Source organism: Gossypium arboreum, chromosome 3, assembly GCF_025698485.1.
Source record: "Gossypium arboreum isolate Shixiya-1 chromosome 3, ASM2569848v2, whole genome shotgun sequence".
NCBI lineage: Eukaryota > Viridiplantae > Streptophyta > Magnoliopsida > Malvales > Malvaceae > Gossypium > Gossypium arboreum.
In genome coordinates this window covers 129,058,143-129,074,456 of record NC_069072.1, presented here as the reverse complement: position 1 = coordinate 129,074,456, position 16,314 = coordinate 129,058,143, and the positions used below count along the sequence as shown (strand labels likewise).

The 16,314-nt window shown below is 35.4% G+C and overlaps 1 non-coding gene across 1 annotated transcript; it reads left to right on the top strand.

Annotated features, from left to right (window-relative positions):
* Positions 1 to 7,563: 7,563 nt before the first annotated feature.
* LOC128291346 (small nucleolar RNA R71) lies at positions 7,564 to 7,670 on the top strand. The gene has a single exon (XR_008281122.1). It is a non-coding gene; the product is annotated as a small nucleolar RNA R71 (small nucleolar RNA).
* The last annotated feature ends 8,644 nt before the right edge of the window (positions 7,671 to 16,314 follow it).

Genomic DNA, 16,314 nt, shown 5'->3' with positions numbered 1-16,314 from the left:
TAAAGAAATGTCAAAATAGAATCCTGAATAATTTTTAGGAGCTAAAATTTTAAAATAAAATAAAATAAAATAAAATAGAATAAATATCCTAGCCTATCAGTTTTTTTTCTTTCCAGAAAGAAGAATTTGAATTAAATTCAAATTCTAACAATATGGACGACACAAACAAGGAATAGCAAAAATACTTTCACTTTGCACACACAGGATTCAAACACAAGATCAAAGGGTAAGCTAAAACATTACCACTAAGCCAACAGGCTCATTTTTGACATTAATTAAGCAAAATTAATATATAAACCAAATGCTCAAAGATAGGGTTTAAGACAAAAAAAAATCAAAGGAAGGGATTTGAACATAGGATCTCACACACACAAACACAATACTTTTTCTAAACTGATCACACCACACTATCACTGCACGACTCTGATTTTAATGCAATGCAATCAATATTTCACTCCCAATCCAGACAATATATCTAATGAAATTTCTATTCACTATCTCGAATTGTTTTAAGAAACTTTTTACTAAAATATCACTAATGATTCCTCCACCCCCAAAATCTCAGATACATAATTGACAGTAGACACTTTAGTACTACCAATCCTCAATCAATATAAAGTAAAATTGAAATGAATCACAAAAGTACATATATCGCTTCTAGATGCATCTTGATCCTCTCGATACCTGGTTGCATAACTCAATCTCTGATTCCTTTTTTAGCCAAAGCTTACATCCGAATAAGAGAGTGTAGTGAACCATCCCTAATTCGGTGCTTAACAAACCCACATCTGAAACACACTCTTTTTTTCCTCCAACACTCGCTCGGATGGCGCATATAGCAAAGAGCACAAATCAGATCCTAATTCACACTCATAGATGCCCCACCCACTTAGGTTTGTCCATTCTAGCTCGCTTCCAAGGTCGCGAATTTGAGCCAGTAGGACAAAAATCCCTGTTATTCAACAATTTATTCCTTTCCTTATTCTTGCCCTCTAAGTGATCACTCTCTTCTGTTAACTTGGTTTCATTCGTTTGAAATTGCTCAATCACAGACTCTTGGTCCACATATCCAAATTGGGGCTCGACAACCCTATTCAAAATTCTTGGTAGCTCTTCGTCCCCAGCTTACTGATTGCTACCCTAAAAAACAAGCATGTTCACAATCTCACTTATTTCCAGATTAGGCATGTTACCCGATGAAGAGGACTCAGCGTGAGCCACTTAACTACGCTCATCGCGCCTTCGCACACTACAATCACGCACACCACGAGCACTCATAATATTTATCTACAATTCAAAAATCTAATATTTAGCTTAGATTATTAAAAATCCTAAGTTTAATGTTTAACATAAATAACTCAATCTCTTTTCCTAAAGTAGGAAAGTTTTACTCTATAGTTTCTAAAGTTCAACAATTTTACTAAAATACTAATGTAAAAATAACTAAAGTAACTAAAGTATAGGGTTTCTTACTTGGATCGATGCCAGAAACTTGAATTTACATTTTATAACCAGATATCAATTATTTTCCGAATTCCAAATTCCAAATTAAAACAATTTTCATAAAGGAAAATTTGGAACCCAAAAATCACAGCTCGAGTTTTACAACCTGTCTCTGACACCACTAAATGTAACACCCCAAACTAGGCCTAGGAATTATAGTTGAATCTGGAGAAATTACATTCGTTTGTTTAAAAACCCAAAAAAATTAAATCTAGCTTTAGAAATCGTGAATTTTGAAAATATTATTTACGTCAAAACACTTACAAGTTTATTATGAAATCACATGCAGAATGTATTTGTTTTACAAAAATACGCTTAATTTGATGCCAAGATTTGCAGCGGAAATTTCGATGTAGCTGATTCGAAAACCATGATATAGATTAGAGGAAACATATAGTTACCTATTGTGCCTGATCTAAAGCTTCCGTTGTTGACTTTTTTAAAACTTATTTCAAATTTGCAGCTAAAAAATCTATATTTGTTTAATTTTAAAAATCAAGCCTTCTTTAACTTAACAGGAACCATGCAGAAAACTTAAGGAAATAACAAAACCTAAAACCAAAATCGAAAACTTAGTCCAAAAATCAAAAGTCTAGAAAACTTAACTAAAAATAATTCAAACCATCTTAAGCGAGAAACCAATTCGAGTTCCTGCACCCCTCCGGTCCTAAATTTGCTTATTACTTGAAAGATCAAATTTAGAAGGGTGAGCTAACAAGTTCAGTGTGTAACTAAACCCAATAAAAAAACACATATAACATAATAACCAATACAACATTACAGAGAATTTCAACAAATTTGTATGACAAAATCATGCTGCATGATTATGTCGATGCATCATTTTCAGAAAACAAAATGCATAATTTTTTTCAGAAAACTTCTTATTCAACTTCGTTACACACCAAAATTTGAGTTCCCCAGAACTCATCCATCCAAACACACACTAACAAATGGTTGTGGACAAAGCCACCAGAGTTGCAGTTAAACCTTCCATATTGTAGCCAAGTTGCCAAAATAGGTATGCGATTAAACCACCATATAGTGCAAATCATTAAACTGCCTGAACTTCTTCCTTACCATATTAGCCCAATCCCATGCAATGTGACATGGCATGAATATATAGAAATAAAATGATAAGCATGTTGAACATGCATCCATATTTTTAACAGAAACTAGTAAGCAAGCAATTGCATGCTTTACAGATAGATATATCATATTAAAAATCACTTTAACCTAAAAAGCGAAAATGTCACATGCTATGGAATGAAACAACACATAGCTCACCATTAATCAGATATACCTTGCTAAACAAAAAACAGGAAAACAGAACTCCCAAATTTACAACTCAGATATGAATCACACACTACTGACATGCTTGCAGATGTTACACATGCGATATCACTTTCAAATATCAAATATCAAACTCACACATACGATACACATCAGGCTTACAGAAATCATATTAGCAAAAGTAAAATGTCATATCTCACATTTTATAGTATCATTTATATACTATGGACCCTACAGAATGCCTAAATTCAATTCCCACATAAAAAATGGGCCTAGGATAAATTTTCAAAAAATGGGCCCACATGCTCGTGTGGCCCACACGACCTAACTGGCCCAGCCTGTTTGGCCCACACAGTCAAATGTAAACCCGTGTGGCCCACACGGCTGAGTTAACCCAACTCGTGTGACCTATAGGCTCTAGCAGGTGCTCTGGCCTCAGATCTCATAGTGAAGTCCCTAGTCACACCTCTGCAACCAGACATAGTCCCCATATTTCACGGTGGTCTCCCTCTCGCAATAGTATTGCTTGGTATTGCATTTTGTAATTTAGCTTTCTTGGATAACTCTAGGAAATCTCTATTAAAATGATCTGGCGAACCATATTTGAAGCAAGCTTTAACACTCTTATTCTAGCACTCTCTAAAATGTCTTCTCCCACGTTGTTGACACTCGAGTTTGTTGTTTTTCGCACTACCAATACTCGAGACAGAAGTTGCTTGAGCTTTAGGACTCACATATTGATTTCCATGATCTCTAATTTGATATCCCACTGAAGCATTGGATCGGTTATAAAAATCTCGTGATTTCTTTGAAGAAGAATGATAAGGTTTATTCATTGATCTTTTTCTTGAATCTCTAACCTCTGAATTAACTTTCCTCTTTTCTCGACTACAATTTTTGGCTTTACAAGCTCGATCAACCGACACAATGAATTCTTTTAAATTTAATATTCTGACTAGAAGTTTAATATCTTCATTCAGTCCGTCAACAAACCGCTTGCACATAATCTCTCCAGTAGAAACATACTCCCGAGCATATTTACTCAACCGTACAAATTCTCTCTCATACTCGGTTACAGTCATACGACCCTGTTTCAATTCTAAAAACTCTTTATTTTTTTGATCCACAAACCTTGGCTTATATATTTCTTCCGAAACTCGGTCTGAAAGAACTCCCTAGTGACACTCTTTCGGCACCACTAATATTAATGTATTCCACCACTGATATGCGGTGTCTCTCAGAAGTGATATAAGATATTTTAAACATTTAGTCAGTGTGCAAGAAAGCTCATCAAACACTCGAATCATATTTTCAAGCTAAAACTTGACTCTCTCAAGATCATCATCAACATTAGCTCTGAACTCTTCAGCCCAGTTTTTATGAATCTTGTCAACTAGAGGCTTATTCAATCTTAAAAGCTGAACACCTTGAAGAGCTATAGGAACCAGTTGGGGATTAAGAGGGGGTGAAGGTTGTTGAGTAGCTGGGTTCATTCAAATATGTTGTGTGAACTACTTGTTCATCATTTGGAAGAAGGCTTCTCTAGCTTTTCCTCCCTACCTACTCGACACGGGTTTAGAATTAGACGACACTGTCCTTTGAGCGAGAGCGGGCACATTACTTTCAACCTCATCGGCTATAGCTCAATTGGGATCTATTTACTATATGAAAACACATTTTAAAATGTCAGGAGCCATCACACTATCACAATTTATATATGGCATGTATAGCTAGACTCTCACATACGCTACGTTAGTCCTAGAATTAACTAAACCGTAGCTCTGATACTAATAAATGTAACACCACTCACCTGTATTCAATGCCAGAATAGGGTTACGGAGTGTTACTTAACTTATAAAATAATTAAATAACCATTTAGCAAACATTTTCTCAATTCAAGCATTCATCATTCAATCTCGAATAATTTGTCCCTAATACGAGCCTACGAAGCCTTAAACATTCTTTGGGAATGGTTTGGGACTAAACCAATAACTCAAGAAATTTTTATGAAACTTAGAAAATTTTTCTCAAATAGTGGACATACGCCAGTGTGGCCGGGCCATGTGTCTCACACGGCCACCAGACACGCCCGTGTCACAGGCCGTGTGGACATTCGAAATGGGAGCACATGGCCATGTCCCAGCCTGTGTCCTACCCTGTGTCCAAACAAGTGAGCTTACTGACTTACGTCACATGGCCAACCACACGCCCGTATGTCTAGCCTATGTGCCTTTCGAAGTGGCCTCACACGCCCGTGTGCCAGGCCGTGTGTTAGGTCATGCCAAACCTGTAGGGTATACTGACTTAGACCACACGACCAAGTCACACGTCCATTTGAGGCCGTGTGGAGCATACTGACTTGATTTCAATTTCAACACCAAGTGACACATGGTTGTGTAATTGACCGTGTGTCATACATGGCTGAGACACATGTCTATGTCTTTGTCCGTGTGGACAAAAATAGGCTATTTACCAAGCGAATTTGCCACCCAAATATGCATATACCTACACAACCAAAATGGCACCAAATCATAGCGTAATTGGACATCCAAATCAACCACAACCAAGACTAAAATGTGCCATTTCAATATCAATAACTAACATACTTATAATACCATAATTTGGCCTATTCAAATCATGCCATTTCACATTTCCAAAACATTAATATGCACCACTTCAACTAAATATTTCTTAGCCTATAACCATAAGCACAACCATCCACAATTCATCAACCATTAGCTACCTAGAATGTTGTACTCAACAATTTATTACCAAGGAAGCATGAACCACATCACTAGGAGGTATTGAAACATATATATATATATACACATCACATAATTGCCAAAATAAGCCAACTTACATGGCTATCACAAAACCAAACACTTAATATTTACAAACCAACACAAATGGCCAAAATCATGCCACATATACCAAAATAATCAAAGTCCTTATACATGCCATATACCTAATTTACCAAAGTTCAAAGGTACCAAAAGATAGGTGGATAGTGTGATGCAATCTTCGACAATCCTCGAATCTGAGCTAGCTTTGATAACACTATAAAACACAGGAAAAATAAATCAGGTAAGCTGTAAAGCTTAGTAAGCTCGTATGAAATAAACTTGATAAAATCATAAACACATAATTCAACAATTGATTATAGATACATAAATTCATATCAACTAACAAACGTTTCAATTACTCATTCACAAAGTTATAAACTTTCTTCACCATTTCTTCAATTCAAAACTAATATGGTTTAAGTACATACCTGTACCTACTTGTAACAATCTCATACATATTCTTGTCTTTCATTTACTCATTGAACCATTTGAAATAGAAGCCAGATACCCAAGGGTCTTACACGATAAGTACCTATACCATGGCCCCGAAGCCAAATCAAGGTAATTTATCCGAAATACTGATATCATGGCCCGAAGCCAAATCGGTTTATCTCACACCTGAAGTGCTGTATCATGGCCCGAAGCCAACTCATTGTATGTTAACTAAATGCTCATCCTAGTTTGTTTGGGTTTCCCAAGACCTAGTTGTTTAAACATTTTATAAAGCATGACATTGATACTAGCCCCTAAATCAACCAAATCATTATTAACATCTAAGATACCAATTAAACAAGGAATTGTAAAACTCCCTGGATCTTTTAATTTGTTGGCCAGCTTATTCTGTAGTATGGCTGAGCAAACTACATTTAACTCCACATGCGACGCCTCATCCAACTTCCACTTATTTGTTAAAAGTTCCTTTAAGAATTTCACCGCGTTTGGCATCTACGAAAGGGCTTCAATAAACGGTAAGTTAATATGTAGTTTTTTTAATAATTTAAGAAATTTACCGAATTGTTCATCTGTGCGGTCTTTCCTTGTTGCATTGGGGTATGGCACACAAGGTTTGTACTCTTTACTTACCGGTGTTTGTTCACTGTGTTCTACCTCACCTTTGCTTTTACTTACCACAATTCCTTGCCTCGATTCTGGTTCAGGTTCGACTAAATCTTCCTTATCTTGAATGGTAATTGCATTGAGCTGTTCCCTTGGGTTAGATTCAGTGTTACTCGGCTGGCTACCTTGTGGTCGTTCAGAAATCAATTTGGCGAGTTGGCCGATCTGAGTTTCGAGCCCTTGGATCGACGCTTGTTGATCATTAAGTGCTGTTTCAGTATTCTAAAAGCGAGTTTTCGACACCGAGATAAACTTAGTTAGCATCTCCTCAAGGTTCGGCTTCTTTTCCTGTTGGTAAAGTGGTTGTTGAAAACCCGAAGGATGTTGTGGCCTTTGATTCCCTTGACCACCCCACGAGAAGTTGGGATGGTTCCTCCAACCTGCACTATATGTGTTATTATATGGGTTATTTTAAGATCTAGAATTATTATTACCCATAAATTGAACTTGTTCTTCCTCGGTGTTAGGGTTGAAGGGTTGATATTCTGTGTATGCTCCTCCTCCATTTGAATCGCACCTCAACACTAGATGTGCCTGAGTAGAACCACACAAACCACCAATCTTTTTATTTAAGAGTTCTACCTGGTTAGATAGCATAGTAACCGCATCGAGGTTGAAAACACCAGCTACTTTCGTCAGCTTTATTCTCATGACTTACCACTGATAGTTATTCAGTGACATCTCTTCAATAAATTTGTAAGCCACTTCAGGTGTTTTTTTATTGATAGTCCCACCAGTAGTTGCATTGATAAGTTGTCTTGTTAAGGGGTTCACGCCGTTGTAAAACGTTTAAGCCTACAACCATAAAGGTAACCCATGGTGAAGACACCTTCTCAATAGGTCCTTGTATCTCTCCCATGCATAATAGAGTGTCTCTAGATCCATCTACAAAAAAGAAGAGATATCATTCCTCAACTTAGCCATTTTAGCTTGCGAAAAATATTTAAGTTAAAATTTTTCGGTCATTTGTTCCCAAGTAGTGATTGACCCTCGTGGTAACAAGTTCAACCACTGTTTAGCTTTGTTCCTCAACGAAAAGGGAAACAACCGAAGGCGAATGGCATCATCAGAAATGCCATTGATTTTAAAAGTGTTGCAAAACTCTAAAAAATTCATCAAATGAGCGTTTGGGTCCTAGTCCTGCAAGCCATCAAACTGAATAAACTGTTGGATCATTTGAATTGTGTAACACCCCTTACCCGTATCCGATGCCGGAACAGGGTATGAGGTATTACCGGACTTGAGTACTTGTAATCATTTAAAATCGAGACATAAAATTTCATCAAATTTTAAAATTTTCAAACATATTCAAGCTGTCCCTTAAAAAAAAAGCTTACAAGGCCCATATCATGCTTTAAAACCTTTATATATCGATCAATAGTTTGATAGTGTGATATAACCTCCGGCGACCTCCAACTCGAGCTAACATCTGCGACACTATAGGAAAAAGGAAAGGGAGTGAGTAAGCATTATAGCTTAGTAAGTAAATATGTAAATAATAATAAACAATACATTATAATACATTAAACAAAGTCACAATATGTTCCCGGAATATTACCATCACAAACACACATACTTTCACTATTACAATTATAAACAGGTTCAAAATAAGCTGTCTAGCAGAGTACCAGTAGCTAAATTATTTATTTCTGGAGCTATAGAACTCCAAATTACAAATCGTAAATTTTCCTTGAAACCAGATTCATGTATATTCTTACCATAAAATTTTCATAATTTTTGGTCTATCCAATTAGTGCAGTTTATTCATTGAAGTTACCCTTATTTCACTACTCAACTACCCTGACCACTCTTCACTACAAATAAATTTTCTCTTCGTACAGAACTCATATGATGTTATCGTTTATTTTATTTGAAACTAGACTCATCAAGGATTTCAAAAATACAAATTATATCCCATAATTATTTTTTTACAATTTTAATGATTTTTCAAAGTCAGAACAGGGGATCACGTAGTCATTCTGAACCAGTCTCATAGAAACTTAAATATCTCAGAATATAGAATTCCTTTGCTTACTTTGTTTTTGTTATATGAAAATAGACTCGTTAAGCTTTAATTTGATATCTCATTCAGTCTCTGATTCAATTTATACTATTTTTGGTAAATTTTTAGATTCTCATCACTGCAACTATCCAGAACAGTTTTATTGTCAATTTTGATCTTTCACACTTCAATTGTATTCATCACTTACCCATAACAATCTTTCCAATTTCCAATCACACATCGAGCATATTGCTCATAAGTTACACACGTATATACTTACACTTATCATCACAAAGTCATACACAATTTCATTTAATCAATTTCCCAGTTAAACGCTTCGGAATAATAATAGATACGCGATGGTATCGCACATGGCCCACCTTTAAAATCGAAGCTCTCTTGTACACATAGTGGCCTTCACTTAGCACCAATCATGTGACCTAGCTTGATTGTACACATAATTTTGGCTTTCTTGTACACATGGTGAACACTTAGTACCACCCATGTGACCTAGCCACTTTATCTCATAGCTCTCTTGTTTACATGGTGTCCTTCACTTGGAACCACACATGCAACCTAGCTACATTTATCTCGTAGCTCTCTTGTCTACATGGTGTATACATAGTATCACCCATGCGACCTAGCTACATATATCCCGTAGCTCTCTTGTCTACATGGTGTACACATAGTATCACCCATGCGACCTAGCTACCTTATAATGTCTCGTAGCTCTCTTGTACACATGGTATACATCCCGTATTACACATGTGACCTAGCTACATACCATCTGTATCTTTCGATTCCGAAGGTTCAAACGGGAAGTATCACACTTTCTAATACTTTATTCCATTCTTCTAATAGTCAATTATGATTCAAAAATTAGCTACAATACATAAAATATGCTGAAATATAAAAACGTAATAAAGATAATGTATTATTTACATACAAACTTACATACTTTCTCATTTCCATGTCGAATTAATATTGAACATTTAAATCATCATAATTATACTTACTTTCAACACCTCGGAAATCATAGTAAATATATCAATTTTACATTGAAACATTCATAAATTAATGCTTATTATACATATGAACTTACCTCGATACTAAAACGGCTATTTTACCAACTTTCCCGATTTTTGATTTTTCTCCCATTCTAGGTTCAAATATCGTTTTTCGGGATTATTGAGCTTGGAAAGCTTGAAAACCCTAGCCATGGCTTCCCCCATGCTAATTTCAGCCTGCATGAAAAAGTTGAGTCAATTTTGGCTTTATTTTCTCTTTTTATTTCTTTTAATTACCAAATGACTAAAATGCCCTTAAGGCCTTTCTTTAAAATTTTGTCCTATTCATGCCCATTTTTGTCCAAACAAAATATAATGGTCTAATTACCATTTAAGGGCATCCTCTTTGAAACCCCATTTCAATCAAGTACTTATGAATTAGAACACATATTTTGCAACTTTTGCAATTTAGTCCTAAAAGTCCAATTAAGCACTTTATCAGTAAAATTTCTTAACGATATTTTTACACAATATTTAATCAATAAATAAACCTTAAAACTTAATCGGAATAAATTTTTTGACTTTGAATTCGTGGTTCTAAAACCATCGTTCTGTTTAGGCCTTAAATCGGGCTGTTATAGCAACTTTTGCAAATAAGCCCTAATAGGCAAATTAAACATGCATTCTATAAAATTTCTTATCAATACTCTAACATATGCATCTAATCACTCGGTAAATCATAAAAATTAATTGAAATAAACTCTTCTATCTCAAATTTGTGGTTTCGCAACCACTATTCCATTTAGGCCCTATTTCGAGATGTTACAAATTGTGTTAGGTTTCAGTTCAAAATTATTTGCAGCAACAGTAGGCCTAACTATACTTGACTCAGTTCCTATTAAAGTAGGTTTAGCATAATCATACATAGTGCGTGGAGCAGGATACTGATTTACTGGATCAGCAACTATCGTAGGAGGTAGCAGGTTTTCCTAATTTTCAGCCATCTCCTCGGTTGTGGTGGAAATATCGTCCTCTTGCTCTTTCTCTTTCTCTGTGTATCTTAGGCTTCGCGTTATTTCTCTTTGGTTTCTGTGAACTGTGCGATTGATCTCACTGTCAAAAAGTAATGGCCCTGACGGGTTTCTTCTGGTCATAAATTATAAAAACCTACCAGAAGCGAATAAATGAAAAATTAGAAAAGAAGATAAAAATTTAAATTTCAATAAAAGTAAAATGGCTAAAGTAATAAAAATTGAGTGTTCCTAACATCTTAGCTCCCCGGAAACGACGCCAAAACTTGATGTGATGTGAATCGTGATAAGTTTTATAATTTATGAATGTTCATTCTTGAAAACTAACTATTATCACAACAAAGGCAAGCGCACCTTATCGAACAGTAGTATAGCTTATCAGGATGTCGAACCCAAAGGAACTAAAAGTACTAGTATTAACTTTCTTTTTATTAGCTAGCCTTAAAATAAAGGGGTTTTTTTTATCTAAACTAATAACTAAACTAAGAATGCATAGGAAGTAAATTGGGGAAATAAATTGTGGGAAAACTGAATGATTTGGACAATACTTAAGGGAAAAATCCACCTAGACTTCACTTGTTATTTACTCTGAATCAGACGATTTATTCACTTGACTTGATCCGTAAAAATCCTTAAGTTATATTATTATCTCTCTCGAGACTAACAACATCTAACCTTAGGTTGATTAATTTAAATCTCTTTCTATTTAAAAACCCTAGTGTTGCATTAACTCGATTTATGGATTCCCTTATTAGGTTTCACCCTAATCCAGCAAAATTATGTCACCCTATCTCTAGGCGTGCAATCAACTCCACTTAATTTTGTTAGATCTACTCTTAGACAGAGACTTTTGCTCCTTTGAATAAGCACATCAACACTTGAATCAATATCCTGGAATATTAAAGCAAGAATTAAGAACTCATAATTAAGAACAAGTCAAATATTTATCATATAATTCAGATAATAATAACAAGATCCATCTTAGGTTTCATTCCCCTTAGGTATTTAGGGGGTTTAGTTCATATTCATGAAAGAAAACATCTCAAAAGAATAATGATAACAAAACATAAAGAAAATCCAAGAACTCTTGAAGGGAATTGAAGGGAGATCTTCAGTCTTGAAGGTGAATCCGGCTTCTGAGATGGATCAATCGGCTTTTCTTTAGTAATTCCTTTCCTCCTACTCCGTGTGTCCCCTTTAATCCTCCTCTAGTGTGTTTAAATAGGCTTTAGAATGCCTAAAAGCCCTCAAGAGTGGCCTTTTCCGAATAGGACTAAACTTAGGCTCGACAGGGACACGCCTGTGTCACGCCCGTGTTCGATTTCTTCAATTTGTGTTTAAGGCTATTAAATAGACATGGGTGTGTGGTCTACCCGTGTAATTCGTGCTTGATTCTACTAAAAGGACACGGATGTGTAATCTGCCCGTGTACGAAAGTCCAGGCCTTGTTGATTTCACATGTTGGTCCATTTTCTCCGTTTTTGGCTCGTTTGTCGCTCTTTTTACTCTCCTATGCTCACCTAAGTATAAAACATGAAATTAAAGGATTAGGAGCATCAAATTCACCAAATATAAGGATAATTCATCCAAAAATATGCTAAGCATGGGGTAAAAATATGTATAAATTACGGTTTATCAGAACCATGTTGTTATCTGTGCTAGTTGTCGGTAAGTGTTATGCGTTAATTCAGGATTTGGTATCTTTTCCTAATTGACTGCTAATTGGGCATTTGAACACTACGTTTTAGGTTCTGGTGGTTTTAGGATTGCAAGTGTTCCAATATCAAACTAGGTGTGTACCCAAAATGCAAAAATCATGCTTTCGATAAAAGCCGAAAAAGGCCACTATAGGCTTTACACGAGCGTATAGTCACTCGTGTGGTAGGCTGTGTGCTTCAACACGGCTGTGTGATTGATGAAGGTCAGGCCATGCATAAGACACGGCCGTGCATAAGACACGGCCGTGCGCAAGACACGGTCTTGTGATGGTCGGGGTGTGGTCGTGTGGGCTACACGGGCTAAATTGAACTGGGCATGTGAGCCCATATAGACACGCCACAGGGGCGTGTGATAACTAGGCCAGGCTGTGTAATCTACACGGGAATGGCCAATCTGGGCGTGTGGGCCCAGACGGGTAAACCACATGGGTGTGTGGGCCCATTTAGCTACAATATTTTCTAGGGTTGCATAGGTCGCCCAAGTCGATTGTGAACCTACTGTAGGGTCGGTAAGTGCTACTTAGACCCTAAATCATGTGACCTGAATATATATAATGTATGTATTGAGCATGTTAAAATGTATGCATGTTTACTAATCCATATGTATGACTGATAACTGAGTTCTAGCATGTGAGCATGTATTTCTGTATGTCTGCATTGAGCATGTTTAGTTGCATCTGCATTGTGGTGGAATGATTGATTACTGGAGGAAGTGTACTGAAAGGCTTTCATGCCTATTATCTGGTAGCTCAGCTGTAATATTACTGATATGTGCTGCATTCGATACGACTTGGTGTGTAGGGCTAGGTGGGTGTTTTAAACCCCACATAGTGTGTAAAGGTTAGTGGATAGGATACTAATTTTCCGTTACTATATGTATACTGTATCTGAGATGGGCTAAGGCCCTTATTTATACCTGAAACTGTATCTGAATGGGCTAAGGCCTAAATCAGATCTGAATCAGTAATGGGCTTAGGCCCTGCATCGTATTTGTTGATAAGCTGTTGTTTGACTGTATGCATGTCTTCTGTGGGGATTACACACTGAGTTTACGTAAACTCACCCCTTTCTATTTTATCTATATAGGAAATCCCCCGACTTAGACAGATCGGTGCGACAGAGGACTCCACGGTGGCCACATGTGTTTTGAACAGCTTTAATTTCATTTACGGTTTTTATTTCCTATTTTTGATGTAATTTGGGACTTTTGGACTATTTTCCTTTATTTGGATTTTAACTGTTTTCATGGACTTTTAAACTGCAAAACTCAATGAAAACTCAGTTTAATTAAAACAACATTTTTCCTAAACACGAACGGTTTCCTTTAAATATCACGGTTTTAAAAGCTTCCGCCACGGAGTATGTTTTAAACGAATCAAATTAACAAGAAGATAAATTTGAAATGGACAAGAGACAAATAGAAGCTAATAAACAGAAACAGTTTAACTTGATAAATTTGAATTCAAATCCCATTCCATGTGACATTGCCAGATTCGACCATAACGTCTAGGCCGAGTTTGGGGTGTTACATTTAAAATGAAAAGACATTGGATTTCAGATCGGTGACAAAGTGTTTCTGAAAGTAACTCTGTGGAAGAAAATCCTTCGATTTGGTCGTAAAGGTAAATTGAGGTCGCGTTTCATCGGGCCATATGAGATTATTAAATGAATAGGGCCAGTGGCATATCGACTAGCATTAGTAGTTGAGATAGAGAAGATTCATAACGTATTTCATGTGTCGATGTTGCGTTGATATAGATTAGATCCATCACATGTGATTTCTCTGTCTGAAATTAAAATTCAACTCAATATGACATACAACAAAAAACTGATCATAATTTTAGCTCGAGAGATCAAAGAGTTAAGAAATAAATGCATAGCATTAGTAAAAGTCTTGTGGCATCGTCACGATATCAAATCGGCTATGTGGGAACCTGAGGAAGCTATGAGAAAACAATACCCTAACCTATTCATTGGTAAGATTTTCAGGGATGAAAATCCCTAAGGGGGGAGAGTTGTAACAGGTCATTTTTAGTCAAATTGGACTAGTGATTTCGGGACCACAAATATGAGGTCATAAAATTATTTTAATAGTATTTTAAGTGTTTACATCATGATAGTATGTATGTGTGAAAGTTTCGTTTAAAAATTTTATCGTTTGAGTGTTTAATTTGTTAAAAAAGACTAAATCACGTAAAGTGTAAAATTAGTGTTCTAATAGCTAAAGGTGTTTAATAGCTATATAACTTAAAAGTAAGGGTCTTTATGTGGTAATTATCCATTTATGGGATAGTGGATGATAATGGCATGACACTATTGAAATTTTGAATTAGTAATAAGGTTAAAAAGGTAAATGAGTAATTAAGTTATAATTTAATAAAACAAAAACATAAAATTTGATTCATTCATCTTCATTAGCCGAATTTATCAAGAAGAAATAGCTATTTTGGAAGCTAGGGTTTGGCCAAGCTGATTTGTGCAATTGGTGAGTGATTTTTTGTCCCGTTTTTAATGATTTCTACGTTTTTGAGATTGTTGCAGCTTAATCTAACTAGCCTAAGAACTATTTTTCAAAACTGTTAAAGGTTTAGGGTTTTTCCATTGATGAATGTTGAAGTATTTTGATGTTTAATAGTAAAAAATGCATGCTTGTTGTTAGATAAACAACATTTGTAAAGTGATTTTTTGACAAAATTGTCAATTAGGGGTTAAATTGTGAAATGTGTAAATATGGTAGTTAAATTGTGAAATAAATGAAAATTATGGGCTGCTAGGGGCATTATGATAATTCATCTAGCATGGGTCTATTGTAAATTTCATTAATTTGTGATTTTATGAAATAAGGACTAAATTGGAAAAGATGTGAAATATTAGTGGCAAATATGTAAAAATGCCTTAAGTGAAGTTTGGATTAAATTGAATAAATAGATGATTAAATGAGTGAATTTGATATTATATAGATCAAGAAAAGCGAAATACAAACTTAGATCGAGGTAAGAACAAGGTGTCAGATTAATTGATTCTCGTTATCGTTTTTACATCTGAGGTAAGTTTGTATGTGATAAGCATTGTTACAATTATGCTTTAAATGCATTGATATTGCATAAATTGTGTATATGAGATTATATTCATGGTTGAAAATGATTTATATATATATATATATATATATATATATATATGGCACTTAGTGTGCGATTCGAGATAGCTTCGGCTATATATGGCACTTAGTCTGCAATTCGAAATAGCTTCGGCTATATATGACACTTAGTGTGTGAGACCGAGATATCTTCGAGTATATAAGGCACTTAGTGTGTGGGATTATAATAGCTTTGACTATGTATTAGAACTTAGTGTGCGAGATATTGAATACTCGACAACATTCCGGAAAGGTATGAGTTCATTACGAAATTGTATAGGTATGTACATATAAAGTATGAGATTCAAATAGAAGAAGTTATGAATTTGCATATAAGCATATGATTAAACATATGGAAGGTTTGTTGCTATCATGAATTATATATTATATAGTTCAAATCGATGATTTGTTGAGTATACTTCATACGATCTTACTAAGCTTTATAGCTTACTTTGTTTATTTTTCCCATGTTTTATAGTGATTTCAAGGCTAGCTCGGATTCAGGGATCATCGAAGACTACGTCACACTATCCAACTATCATTTTGGTATTTTTGAGCTTATGGTTTGGTCATATGACATGTATACGATTATGTTCATGTTGGTTATGTTTTGGTAGTGAGTTTTGCCATTTGAGATGGTTTGTGAATGGTTATGTTTTGGTTTGTAT